At 40.4% G+C, this 20,106-nt stretch overlaps 1 non-coding gene across 1 annotated transcript; it reads right to left on the bottom strand.

The window, feature by feature from the left end:
* Positions 1–12,984: 12,984 nt before the first annotated feature.
* Positions 12,985–13,056, bottom strand: TRNAT-CGU (transfer RNA threonine (anticodon CGU)). The gene has a single exon. It is a non-coding gene; the product is annotated as a tRNA-Thr (tRNA).
* Positions 13,057–20,106: the final 7,050 nt, after the last annotated feature.

Genomic DNA, 20,106 nt, shown 5'->3' with positions numbered 1-20,106 from the left:
TGGCACACCCAATATCTTGGAATCAGATTTTAGGAGGTAGGTAATATGTTTTTTCCAAGAAAAATCCTGAGAGACTGAAACCCAAAATATGTTTAAAGATGATGCAGGATTGAGCTGATGCTGCTAAAAATTAGAGGGTACTCCTGTGGAAGATTTTGTTGCATTGATAGAATTAAGAACAGAGTTTTTGATGCATTAAAAACATCATAACTTTTACCACAATCTGAGATATGAACCAAGTCAGACATTAGGCGTACTATAGCCTCATCCCTTGTTTGTTGAAGTAACTGCTGAGATGGACGCTGCAGAAAGAGATTGGAAAGGTGAAGGATGGAGTCATCAGCATATAAGAGGTTGGGGTTAGTACAACGTAGAAGGTCACTGATGAATGGAAGGAAGAGAGTTGGTGATCTTTTTTTTTTAATGCAAAGAAGAAGGAACCAAAGGTCAGGGGCCTGCAAATAGCTCCCTCCAAGAAAAAACAAAAACAAGATAACAGACAGCCAAATTCCAGATCCATTCATTTCGAGATGCCTAGAAACACTGCGTTTGAAAGACTGGAGATCGTAGGCAATCGGAAAAACAGACAGTTCCATATTGAACCAGTTGCATTCATGAAGGACTGGGAGCAGCAATTACCTCTTGCATTAGAGAGTTGGTCAGAAAAAGGAAGAGAGTTTGTTCCTAGACGGGTGTTGTGTGCCCGCCGTAGTGGTGGAGGGATAAAAGCAGACAGCTCAGAGGAACAGTGACCATGGAAGTAACGATAGAAAAGAGATAAAGATGCAACAGTGTGGCGAAGATACAGAGGTTGAAGGGAGCTGGTGAGAGATGGAGAGTTAATGAGACTAAAAGCCTTTGACTCCACCCTATTGAGAAGAGTTGTGTAGGGAGCCTCCCCACACATGAGTTGTACTCTACACAGGGGTGAATAAAACCCCTGTATCAAGTCAACAGCTGTGCAAGAGTAAAGATGGTATGGAGTCAGCTTAGCACACCCAACCTCTTTGAAGCAGATTTTGCAAGGGAAGTAATATGTTCTTTCCAAGATAAATCCCGAGAGAATGAAACCTCAAGTATGTTTAAAGATGATGCAGGATTGAGCCGGATATCGTTAAAAATTAGAGGGTACTCATGCAGAAGATTTTGTTGGTTTGATAGATGAAAGTACTGAGTTTTTGATGCATTAAAAACAACAAGGTTATTTTTACCCCAATCAGAGATATGAGCCAAGTCAGACATTAGGTGTGCCATTGCCTCATCCTTTGTATGTTAACCTCTAAGTTCCAGTTGACGTGTATAGCCATCAGAATTTTGGGCACGGAGCAATGCCACTTGACGTGTATAGCCTGTAGCGTCTTCCCACCACCCTTTGAACTTTAACTTATCCTTAGTCATGGATGGGACCACCTGGAGACTTGGGGATACTTTCATTTGAAAGAAGAAGAGTTGTTGAGTCTTATGTATCCTTAATTATTTCTCTAGCTGTTATGGTTTGGTAGAGATTAGGGTTTCAATTAAATGAATTTTTTCCAAAATCATGGAAATCCCTCGTACGGAGGAGTGTGCGACATCACAAAACCCCTGGCGTGTAGGGGTTAACCCGCCATGTCCCATTGACATATGGGTACGTCTCCACATTTTGTCATGGTGACACCAGGTACATACCCTTAAGTTTTGCAATTGGGAGGTCTGCCATTTGCACATTTCTCAAAATTTTGTGCATGATTTTTGGTATGTTTATGTGGGACACCTTCCTCTGCCCGAGGCCAGGCAGGGACAATGTCTTACCCTGTGTGACTTCCCCCCCCCCCCTCCTGCATGCCATTGTATCGGCAACTCACCTGTTACCAGTGACCTGGCCAGTAAAGACATGTCGTGCCATGGTACGAAATTCAAGGCAAGAATGATTCCCCAATCGATGACAATGTGGAGGACAGAGTTTACTTGACTACAGAGGAAGAAACAAGCTGAAGTGATGAGTAGGTAATGTCGCCAAATAAGGTGCAGTATGTTGATGCGTTTGGTGAGTGAACCAACACTTATATCACCTACATTATTGTGTAAAAACCAATATACTCTTGTACTACATATAAATTCGTATCACATCAATAAATATTTACCTATTCTGAGTGGTTTGGAATAGTTACCCCTTCTATAGAAAACGTCTTCTCCGCAGAGTGGCTTGATAGAAAACGGTACCAGGTAAGGGGAAGGTCACCTGTTTAGACCACTTCTAAGGTCAGGTGAGCAATTTCTCTCTATATTTTCGATGTTCTCATAAAAAGCGGAGGTTCTAGCAAAGAAAAAAAAATAGAAAATCTGCCGGATTGGGAGTGGTCATTTGTGAACAATCTGCCGGGATGCAGCGGGTTAAAGCAACTGCTGAGAAGGACGCTGCAGGAAATGAATGGAAAGGTCAAGGGCGGAGTTATCAGTGTATGAGTGGATAGGGTTAGATGAACATCTTACTGTAGTTCATTGATTAATAAATGGAAGAGAGTTGGTGATAAGACAGAGCCCTGAGGAACACCACAATTCAAAGCTCTAGGAGAAGTACAGTGCCCGTCTACAACAGCAGCTATAAAACGACCGGAAAGAGAGGTAGAGATGAAGGCACAGCTACAAGGATAGAAACCACAAGAGGGCAGTTTGGAAATTAAAGCATTATGCCAGACTTAATCAAAAGCTTTTGAGATGTCAAGTGCATTGGCAAAGCTTTCGTCAAAGTCCCGAAAGGAGGTTGACCAGGAGTCTGAAAGGTAGGTGAGAAGATCACCAGTGGAATGCTCCTGGCGGAATCTATACTGACTAACAGAAAGAAGGTTGTGATAGGAAGGATGACTTAGATTTTTTTTGCTAAGAACAGACTCAATAACTTTTGAAATAGAGGATGTTAAGACAATTGGGCGATAGTTGGAGGGCTGGGAATTGTCACCCTTCTTTGGGACAGGCTGAATGAGAGCAATCTTCCTGCAAGAAGATAAGGTGGAAGTTTATTGACAAAAACAAATGTTTACCTTGGGAGGGTGTAAGCACAGAAGCAGAGTTCTTGAGGACAACAGGAGGGACCCCATCAGGCCCACATGTCTTGTTAGTATATAGGCCAGTGATGGCAGAAAATACTTCAACTGGAGAAATTTTAATGTCAGCCAAGAGGAAGTCACAGGGGGGAAGAGATGGAGGAGCAGCACCAGAATCATCTAACGCGGAATTGGAGGAGAAAGTATGAATGAAGAGTTTTGCTTTATCAGCAGACGAAATAGCTGCAGCGCCTTCAGGGTGGAAAAGTGGAGGGAAGGATGATGAGGTAAAGTTGTTAGAAAGGTTTTGGCAAGGCGCCAGAAGAAACAGGAAGAATTAAAGTTGGAGAGTTTAGACCATTAAGATGAAATGATTTTTAGCAGAGCGAAGAACAGACATAGCACGATTCTGGCCAGAAGGATATAAAAAAGATGTGATTCAGGGGTGGGCTGGCTCTGGTACCTTTTATAGGCCTTCTCCATGATGGTGGACATTAGAACAAGCGTGACCAAGTTTTTTTTTGCAATAGTCAGAGGATATGAGAAAGGAATGTATGCTTTCATACTTGAGAGAATAACCTCCGTATTGCACATGGCACACTCAGATGGCTCGGCCATGGAAGCAATAATCATTCTAGGGAAAATTACAGAAATGCTGCCTGAGGGCCTCCCAGTCAGAAGCTCCAAAGTGCCAAAACCAACATCTCTTTGTAGGGTTCATAGGCCTTACTGAAGCAATAGGACTGGTAAAGGTAATAAGATCGTGATCGGAGGAGCACAATGGAGAGGAAAGATTTAAAGTGTAAGCTGAAGGATTAGTTGTAAGGAAGAGGTCAAGCATGTCGGAACTCTCTCCAAGGTGGTTAGGGATACGAGCAGGGTGCTGTACGAGCTGCTCTAGGTCATTAAGGATAGAAAAGATGTATGCTTGTTCACCAGGTGGATCAGTGAAAGGAGAGGAGGGCCAAAGATGTTGGTGAACATTGAAATCTCATACAATGAAGATTTCAGAGGAAGCAGAAATGGACGGGATGTGTTCCATCATAGATGTACAATAGTCGAAGAATTTTCATAGTCAGTAGAATTAGGGGATAAGAAAACACTTGAGATATATTTAGTCAGAGAATGACAGGAAAGCCAAAGCCAGAGAGTAGAGACTTCAGAAGGATCATGTTCAACAACACGAGAGCGAGATAAGTTGCTGCTTACATGTACACAACAGCCACTTTTGGCTTTGAAATGAGTATGGAGAAAGTTGCCTCAGGCAGATGAGTCTCAGTTAGGAAGAGAAGTTGTAGTTTCGAGGAGAAGAGGTGGTGTTCAACAGAGAGAAAGTTGAAGGAAAGGCCACGAATGTTGGAGAAATGAAGAAGTGAGTCAGACAGTTGTTCCAGGTTTCTCGATGGGTCGTCATAGGGATAGGGGCGGATGGAGGGGTATTTATGGTCCCAAATTGTGGGGTCTCTGAGGCTTGGGTAAAAGAAGCCAATTTTGGTTAATTTTGAATAGAAAATGTAGTTTTCAGTGTACAGTACATTTAATTTTGGCGTTGACTGTTAGAGAAACTTGTTTTGGAGAGTATGCCACCCTACTCTCTGTGTTACTGAAACACTGAAAATGTATAGCAAAGGGGGATGGTCAGGAACTAGTCCTGAGAACTGATGAAATGGAAGCTGCAGCTCCCCCTGTCACCAGCTTTCCATCCACCTTGGAAGTAGAGCCCTGTTCAACTGGTGCTACAATCTACTTCTACAGGACAGAGGCCTGAGGAACACTACTACTGATAGTTCTGGAAGACTAAAGTTTGCCGTTTACAACAGCAACTACAGAGTGACCGGAATGGAAGCTGGAGATGAATGCACAAGTAAAGGGATAGAAACTGTAAAGAGAACAGTTTGGAAATTAGAGATATATGCCAGACTCGATCTAAAGTATTTGAGATGTGAAACAAAACACTTGCCAAAATCCTGAAAGGAGGATAAAGGGGAGTCTGAAAGGTAATTGAGTGGATTGCCAGTGAAGCATCCTTGGCAGAACCATAGTGATGATCTAAAAGAAGGTTGCGATTGGAAAGGTGCTTTATTTATTTATTTTTGTTAACAATAAACTAAAAAATGTTGAAATACAGGATTCTAAAGCAATTCGGTGATAGTTAGAGGGCTGGGAATGGTCACCCTTCTTTGGAACAGGCTTAATGAGCAAACTTCCACTAAGAAGGAAAGGTACGATTTGACAACGGCAAAAGAATTTACCTAGGGTGGTGTAAGCATGGAAGCCTAGTTCTTGAGGACATGAGGGACCCCATCAGGCCCATATGCCTTGTTAGTATATAGGCGCCAATGATGACAGAAAATACACCAACTGAAGACATTTTAATGTCGGCCATGACGAAATCAGAGAGGCAGTTGAGATGAAGGAACAGCACTGGAATCGTCTAAGTTGGAAATGGAGGAGAAAGTTTGAGCAAAGAGGTCTTCTTTATCAGTAGAAGATATAGCTACAGAGTTATCAGAGTGGAAAAGAGGAAAGAAGGATGATGAGGTAAAGTTGTTAGAAAGGTTTTTGGCAGGGTGCCAGAAGGAGAAGGAAGAATTCGAGTTGGAGAGTTCAGAGCTTTTAGTATGAATGATTTTTTTTTTTTTTTTTAACAGAGCGAAGAACAGACTTGGCATGATTCCTTGCAAGAAACATAGAGATGACATGAGATTTAGGGGTGGGTTGGCTTCAGTACCTTTTGTAGGCTTTACCGTTTTTGTGGACAGCATTAGAACAAGCTTGATTATATCGTTTTATTTTCATTAGACAGAGAGTATGAGAAAAGAATGTATGCTTCCATGCCCAAGAGAATAGCCTCCACAATGCGCAAGGCACACTCAGAAGGCTCAGGGACATGGAAGTAACTATCTTTCCAGGGAAAATGCAAGAGGTACTGCCTTAGGGCCACCCAATCAGCAGCTCCAAAATGCCTCAATTGTCCCTTTTTGGGAAGGTCTATAGGCCTTACTGGAGTGATAGGACAGGTTAAGAGGAAAAGATTGTGATCGGAGGAGCCTAATGGAGAGAAAAGATTAACAGTGTAAGCAGAAGGATTAGTTGTAAAGAACTGGTCAAATATGCTGTAACCCTTTGCAAGTTGGTCAAGGATACGGATACGATGCTGTACAAGCAGCTCTAGTCTTGTTAATGTGGTGGATCAGGGAAAGGAGAGGAGAGCCAAAGATGGTGGTGAACATTGAAATCACCAAAAATGCAGTTTTCAGGTAAAGGAGTAATTGATAGGACGAGTTTTATCTCTGAAATATGATAGTCAAAGATCTTTTCATAGTCAGCAGAATTACGGGATAAGTAAACAGCACGGTTATATTCAGTCAGAGAATGACAGGATAGCTGAAGCCTGAGAGTAGATAATTCAGAAGATTCAAGTTCAGGAATACGAGGGCAAGATATGTTGCTTTGTACATATACACAGCAGCCACCTTTGGCTTTGAAATGGGTTTTAAGAAAGTAGCAGGATGCAGAGAACATTTTGCTCTCTGTTGCCTCAGACGGCTGAGTCTCAGTAATGAAGAGAAGGTGAGGTTTAGAGGAGGAGAGGTGGTGTTCAACAGAGAGAAAGTTAGAGGAAAGGCCGCGAAATTGCAATGAAGAAATCGTGAGTCAGAGTTTCCAGGCATCTCACTTGGTCGACACCAGGAGAGAGCGGATGGTGGGGATTTGATGGTCTCCCTCCCCCCTGGGGATTCTGAGGATTTGTGATAGGATGCCCTTTTTTTTTTTTTTAAGTTTGAATAGGAAGTGTAGTGCATAATATGCATCTAGTTTGGTGTTGACAGTGAGTGGAACTTGTTTTGGAGAGCAGGAGGATCTTGTACTGATGAGCATGCTGGCCTACTATTTGTGTTGCTGAAATACTGAAAAGGTTTAGCAAAGGGTCAGAAGCCAGTCCCGAGGGCTGATGATATGGGAGCTCCACCACTCCTCATTAGTTTTCCAATTACCTTGGGGGTACCACCTTGCTCGACTGGTGTTACAGTCTACTCTGTGTACACACACACACACACATTTTTATATATATCCCATTGGAGCCCAGTGTCAAGAGTATTGGACAGAACTGGGATTTTTCAAGTCTTTATAAAGTAGGGAACCCTCGGGTAGGGACCTATGAGCTTCGCGACTATGAGCCAATAGGCGGAGGGCGGTACGCTTAGTGCCCTCCCGGTGCAATGCCTCGCCTAGCACCCCTGGGATCCAATAGGATATATATATATATATATATATATATATATATATATATATATATATATATATATATATATATTTATTTATTTATACAGTAAGGGATCGTTTACTGATCGCTGTGGTACACTCGGCAGAGGAATGACTTTTACATGAGGTGAGTGTTACACAATAAATTGGAATTGAACCAGTATAAGAATGTAGCCTTTTCCCGAACAACATTTTAGTTGCCCTGCTCACCGTAGGCGTGGATGTTTAGAGCTTAGTTGGTTCATCCCGAAGATTTGGACATTGAAATATTCTAGTGTTTCGACAGAATTGCATACAGTTAGGGAAAAAAAGTAATCAAATATGAAGTGCCAGAGCGCGGACCCACCTAAAATAAAACGTAATTATGCAAATGATTTTATCACCTTGGCCAGGGGTCTTTAATGGCTTTGAATTCGTTTGTTTCAAACACCGTGCTTTAAAACGTTATGAATATAGACATAGTTTAATCCTATCCAATGAGTTTTACGAGCGAGGGCACATATCCACTGGTACCAAAGTCTGTGACTGCCTTATAATGGTTCAGAGTGGTAAATGACAATTACTGAAATGCGGTAGGCTTTAGATATAAGCTGAACAAGAAGCGGTGCCAACGCACAGTAAACCCCTCCCCGGCAGTCGTTTTAGTGCTGACATATAAACGCAACAGGATGTCTTGTCAAAGATGTTAAATATCAAATTTGGAGTATATCGGGTGAAAATTTACGATTTTATGGCCATTTGAAATTTTAGGCCAGACCCACCTGACAATGACCCTCCTACCGCTAACTGGGGTGACCGTCCTGATGTAATGAAGTATTTTATGTAGATTTGGAAGATGCACCTTTAGGTTTTGATTTTATGTCGATATGACGAATTTTAAAGGAGTTATGGCGAAAATACGATTTTATTATTTTTTTTTTTTTTACAATTTTTGGGCGTACAGCCTGGGTCCTGGCCCAATTTGGCCCAAAGTTAAATCAGATGATCAGAAGGTAATAGCCCATTTTTCCTGTCATTTTTAGTCAAAATGGCACCAGTAGTTTTCGCATAAAGTTGTTAAGAGACAGACAGACAGATAAACAAACAAACCTGAGTGAAAACAATACCCATCCGGGGCGGGGATAATGGACTTCTAGCACACTTGCTCGGGGGTGTTCATTGTGGAAGCCAGTAGTATAGCATGGCCATATCTCAGAACACTGCCTCTCCTTTATGTATAGGACTGTGGGTTGAATCATGGCTTTGTAGGTGGCTCCTCCTTAATGGCTCGGATTGTTGTTTTGAAACACGAAAGAAACACTAAATGTTTGAAAAATATTCGTCCTAAATATTAGGATTGCGTTCTGGGCTAGATAAAGCTCTGCAAGACTGATGGAATAAATAATAATTCTATATTAACACCTCTTCATCCATCCAAGCATCCATCATCCAATCCTTCGTTGCTCCATGAGGAGCGTAGGAGCCCGGGGCTAGGCAGTTGGTCCTGACATTTAAGATGAGAATGACCAACCTCACTCATCGCTGAGTAGCGTTACGTGAGGAATAAACTCCAATCACCCCTTGGATATAAACCTTCACCGGCTCAATCTGATTGGAGCACAATAATTACCCACTAAACCACCAGGCGCCAAAATTTGGTTATATGGTTACCACCCAGCGTAGTAAATGGTTTCCTGGTGTACAGGAAACCATTTGGCTTGTCACTCAGTGTAGAGTCACCCACAGGCAGAAGGAAGAGGAAAGAATGAAGGAATGAAAGACAGAAGAGGGAGTGTAAAGTCACCCGCAGGCAGAAAGACGAGGAAAGAATGAAAGAAAGAAAGACAGAAGAAGATGGAAGGAAAGAAGGATGGAGAAGAGGACAGGGCAGACACCCGAGAGCAGCACTACATTGAGTGAGTGAATGGTGAGCGCCCCCACCTACCACAAACACCTGTTCATAACACATAGTAATACTCTTCATAATAATACTGAGCTCACACGATCTTTAAAAAGTAGTTTTCGCACTACACAGAGGATAATATATTGTTGGAATTTTCAGAATCAGTGTTAATTATTAATACTGTGAACAGACAGCAAATATTTTGTCCCAAGTAATCATTTTCACACGAATTAATGCCGATAATTATATATTGCAGGACCAACTGTGTCACACTCATGTACAGTACCGATATCTTCCTTACTGACACCTTCCTGTAGGTGTTTCCCAGTCAGGCATAACAGCTTCGCAGAGATGTCAAATGAGTGGAATTTCCAATATTTGGCGTCTACTGGCGTGAAGATCGTATTTTGAAGGAGTATAGACTACACTGCTAGTTAGGCTACTCATCCCCAATCTGATTTAGTGCTATTTATTAAAGCTATCTATTTCGTCCCTTCAGGCAGGCTTCTATCCATTTTAAGATATCGCCGTCTTCAACGTGTGCGCGAACCTTTCCAAATAATCTTTCATGTGGAACCCTATCAAATGCTTTACTGAAGTCCAGATAAATAATATTGTATGCCCTATTGCTGTCTATCGCTTGATAAACCTCTGAGATAAATGATAACAAGCTTGCAAGGGAGGATCGTCCTTGCATGAATCCGTGTTGACTTTCATTTATGAGATTATATATCTCTTGGTCCTCTCCAATTTTATTTGCTAAAACTAACTCTACCGTTTTTCCCACTGTTAATGTTAGACTTACTGCACGATAATTCGACGCAACTGACTCAACACAGTTTTTAAAAATGGGTACAGCGTTCACTTCCAAACTTCTGGAACTTCTGAAATGAAAAAACTGTTAAATAACGCAAGTGGCTGACATTCTTGCTTTGTTTCCTTTACATTTTTTCATATATATCGTCCGGTTCTGCAGACTTTTGAAGTCTTATGTAGCTTATTAATTGTTGTCAATAGTTCTTCCATACTGGTGGCTATTTTACTTCGAATATTGCCTGTATTATCATCCAATAATATTTAATGCTTGAGGAATCAGGTCTAGATATTTTATTTTAAGTACCGAAAAAAAAAGAATAACCAAATTTCGTTATCTTTACTAATGATGTCACATGATTTTGTATCGTTATTTTTCACACAGTATAACAGATGAAAAATTTTGGGGCTTTCTTTCAGAGTTTGAGCAACCTTAATTTCATTATCTTGCTTTGCCTCCCTATTAAAAACTACGCACGGTCACGTAGGAGTTCCTCACCCCTTTTTATTTTTCTGTATATTAATATTCTTTGGCCTATGAGGAATTTTAATCTCTTGTTTAACTATCTTGGTTCTGAAATATTCGTTCTAAACGCTTTTGAGGGGAGGGCTATATCTATCTAGGCCTCTGAGTATTATATTTACTGACCCATTGCATCTGTCACTTATCGAGCAGCTACTTGGTACCTAACCTGAATTTATCTCTGTGGCCTAAGCTACACTCCCCCCCATTATCTACCCTTCACCTCTGACCTTATCATCCCCAGTGACCTAACGTTTACTCTCGTCCACTTCCTGTCCATCGCCTATGATCTGAACTTCTGCAATGACTTCAGTCTCCTTAGAGTAACCAGGCTGCCAATGGATTTCAGTTCTTAGTCCTTAATTCTTGAAAGTCCCCTTCACGAAAATTTGGTGCAGTCGAAAAAATGGTCATTCCACCTAAATTTGAAATTAATTTCTTCACGATCACTTTTACCAAGTCGTCCACAACCTCTATATCATTAATGACCTTTTCTCTATTAGATACAATCTGATTTGGTATATTACTACATCTAGTGGACTCCCTATTATATTGATAACGATAATTGTCCTGCACTGCTTTAAAAACTTCTGACTGTGCATCTCTTGTCAGATTCTACCAGTCTGTTCTTGGCAGGTTCAAATCCTCATAAGATACTGAGCTGGATTGTACTGGTTTCTTAATCTACTCCCGAAGGTATTTGCTATCCTCTCTGCTTATACCAATTTCGACCCAATTTTAGTATCTCTATTAACACGTATTTGTTTTATTATAACAATCTAATGAGTCCTTTACATAAATAGCTACCCTACCTGATTTCTTCCCAGATGGTAAGAGTGAAAATATTTTACCCCTTAATCTAATATTCCCTATAATAACTTACGAATCTCTGTATTCATCGACGTTTCACTAATAACAGCATTATGTTTTCTTCGACTTAATTATAGCCTTCAGTTCACCCATTTTTCTACCTACACTACCACAGTCAATATAACACACTTGATAATTATAATGCACTGAAGTCATTACATCGGGAAGTATTTCTTTTGCTTTTATTTCAGTTGGGGAACTATTTGCACTGCTGATAAAACTATTTTTTAGCCCTCTGAGATTACGATGACGCATTCAAGTGTCATTTCAAATCCAACCTCAGAGATTCCGATGACACGTTCATGCATCATTTTAAGATACTTTTGTAATTTATTCATCATAAATTGCTTTTAAGCTTCATAACAAAGAGACACGCAATAGTATGCATGAATAGCCATAAAATATAAATATCATGGTAATTGCAATTTATAGTAGTTTTGCATGGTTCAAACCAGATTTATATATCTTTATTACTTTATTCATGGCAATTACTTTTATACGGTAAGGCATAAAATTTTTGCCTAAATTGAACTCATCATTTTGATTATTTTTTGGTTGTTGTTTTCCTTTTTTGAACATACGTCAATCAAGTACAACTATTCAACTTTAAAACGACACCAAAACCAGCATTCAATCATGAAAATGATATTTACACAGTCTGGTCAAAGAAAAAGATCGCTAAGCGAATTTGCGGCCGAGAATCATACAAAATTGTGCATCTTTTTCTTTCGCTTTACTTCGCAATAACATGCATGAATAGCCATAAACTATGTATCATTATAAAGGTAATTTTTCGTAGTTTCGCATGGGTCAAACCAGATTTATATATCTTCATTACTTTATTCTTAGCGAATATTTTACTACGACAAGATATAAAATTTTTGGTTATTGCCTGACTTCAACTCATCATATTGACTTTCTATTTCTTTTATTTTCCTTTTTTGAACATAGAAGGATAAAGTACATCTATTCAGCTTTAAAAAGACACCAAACCAGCATTCTATCACGAAAGGTGTATTTACACAGATCGACCAAAGAAAAATATCGCGGCGCGAAGATGCGGGTCAGCGCGCGATAGGTTGACTTTAGGAGAGATGTAATATGACTGGGGCTGAAACCTGATGTCATCATTTATCACTTTGCCACCATCGTCTGTTTGATTTGAGGTATTTGAGTGGCTTATTATACTAATGGTTGTATTTTTTTTTTCCTGCTTCTGCACGTTTCATTTATTTAAAACTGATGGTAGAGATCCCTAAGTGGATTAGATGCATCTTAGTCAACGTAGGAAGGAGTGCATAGGAAAATGTGGTGTGCATTCCCTGGTGTCGTATGTTTCCTTGTGTGTGTTCGGAATATATAGTTTGACCCCGCAGAATACGACCCGCCTGGTTGATTTACATCCAGGTCCCTATTTCAGTCCTGGGTACGAAAAGACTTTGGCAAATGACCGTATTTAAAAGTCCCCTGGTCGGTCCGAGAATCGAACCCGGGACCTCCCGCATGCTAGGCAAGTACCGTATGCTTCAGGTTACTGCAACTCCATAAAACCATGTGATGAAGTCCACTGCAAACACAAGTTGACCATCCCAGGCTAAATGCTGGATTGCCTCCTGTGAGGCTTGAACTCACGACCCCTGGTTTACGAGACCAGTGCTCTGCCGCTGAGCTAAGGAGGCCGTGTTGCAGTGTGTCGTGTTGGATTATTCTGTGCTGCTGTTTGCTTTGATGTCATGTGTCATGATGAAGCATGTTATGCTGCAGCGTGTTATGTTGTAGTGTGTCATGCTGCAGTGTATCATGTTGCAGTGTCATGTAGTGTGTCATGCTGTAGCTTATGACGTTCCAGTTTCATGCTGCAATACATCATGTTGCGGCGGTGCTAAGTTGCGGTGTGTCATTGCAGTGGCATGTTGTATTGTGTAATGTTGCATGCGTACCATGTTGCAGTGTCATGTTGTGTTGTGTATTGCTGCATTGTATCATGTTGCACTGTTATGTTGCAGTGTGTCATGTTGAAGCGCTTTATGTTGCATAGCGTCATGTTGCAGTGTGTCGTGTTGTAATGTGGTGTGTCATATTACAGTTTGTCATGTTGCAATGTGTCATGTGGTAATGTGACATGTTGCAATGTGTCGTGTGGTAGCGTGACATGTTGCAGTGTGTCGTGTGGTAGTGTGTCATGTTGCAGTGTGTGGTATGCTAGTGTGTCATATTGGAGTGTGTCGTGTGGTAGTTTGGCAAGTTGCAATGTGTCGTGTGGTGGTGTGGCACGTTGCAGTGTGTCGTGTGGTAGTGTGTCATGTTGCAGTGTGTCGTGTGGTAGTGCGACATGTTGCAGTGCGTCGCGTGGTAGTGTCATGTTGCAGTGTGTCGTGTGGTAGTGTGTCATGTTGTAGTGTGTCGTGTGGTAGTGTGTCATGTTGTAGTGTGTCGTGTGGTAGTGTCATGTGGCAGTGTGTCTTGTTGCAGTGTGTCATGTGGCAGTTGTCTTGTTGGAATGTGTCGTGTGGTAGTGCATCATGTTGCACTGTGTCACGTTGCAGAATGTCACGTTACGCGGTGTCATGTTCCAATGTGTCATGCTGCAGTGTGTTATGCTGCAGTGGATCTGGCTGCAGTGTGTCATGTTGCAGTCTGAAATTCATTACTCTCTAATACTAAAATCCTCCAGTAAGCTTTGGTCTTTTTCGAAGGCCGGAGATGCACTGGTTTGCATAACCAACTTCCAACTGGAGAAAAAAAAAAAAAAAAATCTTATTCTCCGGTCGGTTGGATAGGTGGACTTGTTTCCTGTTTGTCCCTGTTCACCACTGGCATAATTGGGGAATTATATAAAAACCGATTAGTGTTACTGTATTCTCGTGAGAAAATGAGCCTGAACAAGACTGATTGTCTTCCTTAATAACCCAAGCAAAGTTGACCGGCATACTCGTAAATCTAATTTTCCTCCTCTTCCTTCTTCGTCTTCGTTGAATTCTTCTGATATTTTTACCTAATCTTCCATGACCTGCCTTCCCTTTGAAATGAGAGCCATCATTCTTCACCTGGGAAACCATGAATCACCATCCAGCCCTCAAATCACGCTCTGCAAACATCCGTGTGTACTATACAGGAAAGAATATTATACGTACTGTAAAGCCTGCAAGCAATTCATCACCATCATTCTGTTCCTTTCTGTTGTAAATGTGGTGGTGTAGGATCCAGACACATGAACGGGTAGAAAAAAAAAAAAAAGTAGGAAAACTACCATTACAGTACTGAGTGCAATGGGCAATTCATTCACCACTTATATAATTTAAGTATTCGAGACTCTGAAAGTAATTCACTCGCTGAAAAACTAAAAGAACCATACAAAATATGCCCCAACTCCATGCAACAGAAACAGAGGAAAGGCATAAAGTACAAATGAAATTTCAACCCTGCAAAGCAGGATAGTATAATTTCGGTAACTCGCCCTCTACCGTTGCGCGATATTCATCCTGCGCGCGGGCGTGCGTGTGCGTGTGTGTGTGTGTGTGTGTGTGTGTGTGTGTGTGTGTGTGTGTGTGTGTGTGTGTGTGTGTGTGTGTGAAATCCTCCTAGGTTGTTTGATGGATCTGAATGAAATTTATCAGATGAATTCATTCGGTTACTGGGAGGATCTTCCACTATGTACAAATTACCAGCCATGATTTTTAGGAGGGGTCATTCCCTTTAACTTGATTAAAAGTTCACCGAAACTGTGAAGGAAAGGTAGATGAGGCTCTTATGTCTTCGTACACATTGTTTAATGGACTCTCACCAGTAATACAATATTTAGGGATCGTGACCCCCCAACTGCTTCTAAAGGGGTCATCCTCCCTCCCAAAAATAAAAACGATCAGGAATGGGGAAAACTGAGTTCATGGATTTCAACGAACCTTCTCACTTCAGTTCGTCTGCTATCTTTGTGGAAAATATTATATAGTGCAATATATTATATTCCACTATATAAAATTTTCCACTATTATATTAGAGAGGGCCAGTCCCTCACGAACTCTTACAAAGGATACAAAATATGGAAAGAGAGCAAACTACTACTATTACTACTACACAGTGTGTGTCCTGGGATATCACCCCTTCACATATTCCTCCAATGCGATCATATGGCAATCAGATGTAGAGTTAGGATATCGTGATATTTACTTAGACAAGAGTGACAATATGGTTGTCTGAAATTGAGACTAATTTGCCAGACTCCAGAGATTCCAGTCTGGAGACAATGAGATCCAAGGATTGAGAAATTATCAGAGGTGCACAAAATATGACGCAACACATGGAATAAAGGTTTTGGTATAGTCCACAATATCTAAATTCGTAAAAATTTTTGAAAAAAAAAAAAAAAATCAGATGATGTCTGATGGATGCAAATGCCAAAATATGATCTTGGTTTTGAGTGGATATTAGATGCAGTTTATGTAGTATCTGAGAGATTACTTGATTAGAATGCTAATGCTTTTGATGATATACTTACAAGAAAGAGTTAGTTTAAAGTACCAGTAATGATGGCACGAGATCTAAATGCAAGAACAGGGACCCTATCTGACTGCATGGATGTTGATAGTCCGTGGGCTAGATAGGCCTCTTGTGCACCCCCCCCCCCACAACTTAACTTCATAGCATTTTTCTGAAGCCTTGTTATGTCCCCAACATGGAATGGACGACTAACTGAATAAACTGGGATACACTGGGTGATTTGAGCACATTTATACGTTTACCGTAAAACCCGGGATTTCGCGTCTCCTGCAGACCTCTGAGTATACATGTTTTTCCTAAGACTGTAAATCGCTCATAATGATGTTTATAGTGACGTATTTGGTACCAAGGGAAAGGAAATTTTTTCTGCTATTCAGAAATCTATAACTGGTTATTGTATCTTCCACACAAAACAGGATGCCTGACATTATTTTGCCATAACCAAATTATAACTTATTTTACAAGGATGCTTGGCTAACAATACTCTTTATAATTACCTTTGAAGCTCCATTCCCTGATATCCAGTTTAGATCATCTGTTATCATAAAGCTTAAAATGTTCTCTTCATCAAAGTCACATTTAACAATACATAAAGTAAGACTGAAGCTGTTGTAGGAGCATATTGCAGTTTTGTGACCATGAAAATCATGAAATAGCTAGGTTAGTGACCTATTACATTTATGGTTTTCTTGGAGGTATATATTGCCCACATTCCCCTAACATATTCTCCTTATTTATAAAATATTCTCGGGTATTAATGCCTTATATTTTATACAAGCATGATAATATTAACATGTGAAGCATGGCCGAAGTCAAGGAACCACCAAAGAAAAAGAAGAGCGATGATTCAAAGACGTGCGTTACACATGTTAATGGACTGAAATATGTGAAATAAAACTGTTTCCAGAAATAAAGAATCCTTAGGAACGTTTATTAGACCACAGAATGTCAAAGCTAGACGACAGGCACAACCTCCTGGCTCTGTTCACAGGATGGATGATAACGTGTACCCTCATCCCACAAGCCATCGAGCCTCATAATGGCTATCATACGGTATGTTACAATAGATTCACTGCCAATCTGGACCGTCTGAAGGATGAACACGCAGATCAAGAACCCTCTACTTCCTATAGACCTAAAAGATCTTCGTATGATAAGGGTTTATTCAAACCAGATTGCATATTTTGTGGGTCTGAGAACCCCAAGATAGCGAAGAGAAAGCAATCGTGGATCACAGAAGGGCTCTGCATTTTTGAGAGAGAAGGCTGGAAGAACATTCTTGAAGTAGCTGAAAGGAAAGGAGATGCAACTCTGTTAAGGCGAATTCGTGGGCAAGATCTCTTTGCTGTGGAAGCAGAATACCACCGTTCATGTCGCTGTAGTTATATCCAAGATCCAACCAAGTGGCGGGGTAAAGACGATGACAAGAGACAAAAACCAGAAAAAAAAGGAAGAAGTGCATAGGAAAATATCTGAATATGTATGTGAGAAAATCCAACAATAAATCATTCAAGACATGCAAGTTATGATGTTAGAGGACCTTCGAAAGCTCTGCATTGAAAGACTATCTGAAACAGAATTCCCAAATCCTGATTTTAGAGGAGAAAACCTTAGACTCAAACTATCCAAACATGAACTATTCAAAGACTGCTTGGGTGTCTGTCCTCTTGGAATGTTCAAGTCTTATCTGATATACAGTAAGGCTATCGACATGAACACAGCTATGAAAAGATCCTACGAACATGGGTCCAGAGATGTACTAGCTGAAGTTGCTACTCATATACATCCGGTAATAATATAACAATAAGTAATACTATACAATGAGCACTGACTACTGTTAGAAGAGGTTTTATCCATTACTGTAAATGAAAGCACCATAAACTATCACAGCAAAGAGATCTTGCTTACGAATTCGCCTTAACAGAGTTTCATCTCCTTTCCTTTCAGCTACCTCAAGAATGTTCTTCCAGCCTTCTCTCACAAAAATGCAGAGCCCTTCTGTGGTCCACTATTGCTTTCTCTTCGTTATCTTGGGGTTCTCAGACCCACAAAATATGCAATCTGGTTTGAATAAACCCTTATCATACGAAGATCTTTTAGGTCTATAGGAAGTAGAGGGTTCTTGATCTGCGTGTTCATCCTTCAGACGGTCCAGATTGGCAGTGATTCAACTGTAACATACCGTATGATAGCCATTATGAGGCTCGATGGCTTGTGAGATGAGGATACATGTTATCATCCATCCTGTGAACAGAGGCAGGAGGTTGTGCCTGTCGTCTAGCTCTGACATTCTGTAGTCTAATAAACGTTCCTAAGGATTCTTTATTTCTGGAAACAGTTTCATTTCACATATTTCAGTCCATTAACATGTGTAACGCACGTCTTTGAATCATCGCTCTTCTTTTTCTTTGGTGGTTCCTTGACTTCGGCCATGCTTCACATGTTAATATTATCATGCTTGTATAAAATATAAGGCATTAATACCCGAGAATATTTTATAAATAAGGAGAATATGTTAGGGGAATGTGGGCAATATATACCTCCAAGAAAACCATAAATGTAATAGGTCACTAACCTAGCTATTTCATGATTTTCATGGTCACAAAACTGCAATATGCTCCTACAACAGCTTCAGTCTTACTTTATGTATTGTTAAATGTGACTTTGATGAAGAGAACATTTTAAGCTTTATGATAACAGATGATCTAAACTGGATATCAGGGAATGGAGCTTCAAAGGTAATTATAAAGAGTATTGTTAGCCAAGCATCCTTGTAAAATAAGTTATAATTTGGTTATGGCAAAATAATGTCAGGCATCCCGTTTTTTGTGGAAGATACAATAACCAATTATAGATTTCTGAATAGCAGAAAAAATTTCCTTTCCCTTGGTACCAAATACGTCACTATAAACATCATTATGAGCGATTTACAGTCTTAGGAAAAACATGTATACTCAGAGGTCTGCAGGAGACGCGAAATTCCGAGTTTTCGGTAAACGTATAAATGTGCTCAAATCACCCAGTGTATCCTAGTTTATTCACTGTTAGTTGTCCATTCCATGTTGGGGACATAACAAGGCTTCAGAAAAATGCTATGAAGTTAAGTTGGGGGGGGGGGTGCACGAGGGGCCTATCTAGCCCACGGTGTATGAGGCACCGAATTCCAATGGCCTTGGTGACTTAAATTTGAATGAGACACCTCAGATTATAATAAATAATGAACTAAAGGTACAATACAATCAGAATCAAATGGTTAACAACAATGGACATAAACTAAATTAATTCTGTCAGGCAAGCGAGCCCATGATACTAAATGGACACAATGGAGATGACAAAGGCATTGGAGCCTTCACTTGTTATAGCAAAAATGGAGACAGAAGCACCATTGATAAGGCTGTACCGTTGTATCTACTTCGTTTTTCCCATCCGATAAAGATGTACAGTCGCGTTCATGATTCCCGATACACATGTGGGCGTGTTGTCTATTGTAGTGCTCACTGCTTTTGGAAAATGGAACTTCTGCACTTACTGTCTGATACACTGAACATAGTTTGACAAGGTAGGAAGTGAAATAGTTCAACATCCCACCAACGGTGGACACAACAGTAGATAACACGACTACATGTGTATCGGACTCGTGAACGCGACTGTACATGAACCTTGTTTGTTAGACGTTCACTGCACATATTTTTTTTTTTAACTCATGGATCAACAGAGAAGACAGGCAGAGGAGGATGTCAGTGAGTGCTCAGCCCCAAGTGCAGACGAAGGGTCTTCGAGAAATTGCACTTTAAATGGGATAAAGGCAAAGCAAAAAAAGTTTCATCTTACGATGGAAAACTTTGATTATATTAACCTACTAGAGAGCTCGACTGCGTATCAGAACTTCCAAACTAGCAAAAGATGGGTGGATTATGTAACCTGCTGCATCATGTATTCCTAAGTGCAGCAGTAGGTAAAAGTGTCTATACAACATACAGACACTGGAAGGTGAAACCCAAAGCCGATTTGATGCCGTGGTTTGACAAGGAATGTAAAGTTCGGAGAAATGAATTCATGAGGTTCAAAAACAGATATAGCAGAGATTTCGAAATGGAAATGAAAGGCAAGGGGAAACAGATTATGGAAATTTTTAAGGCCGAAAGTAGGATGTACAAAAGCATTATTAGACATTAAAAAAGAAAGTATTATTGTAACCTAAACCACAAACATAGAGCGAACAATGTAACGAT

Source organism: Coenobita brevimanus, chromosome 52, assembly GCF_032717465.1.
Source record: "Coenobita brevimanus isolate Jiangsu-jjx chromosome 52, ASM3271746v2, whole genome shotgun sequence".
Taxonomy (NCBI): domain Eukaryota; kingdom Metazoa; phylum Arthropoda; class Malacostraca; order Decapoda; family Coenobitidae; genus Coenobita; species Coenobita brevimanus.
The sequence above is the reverse complement of the archived record's forward strand: the minus strand, read 5'-3'. Positions and strand labels throughout refer to the sequence as shown.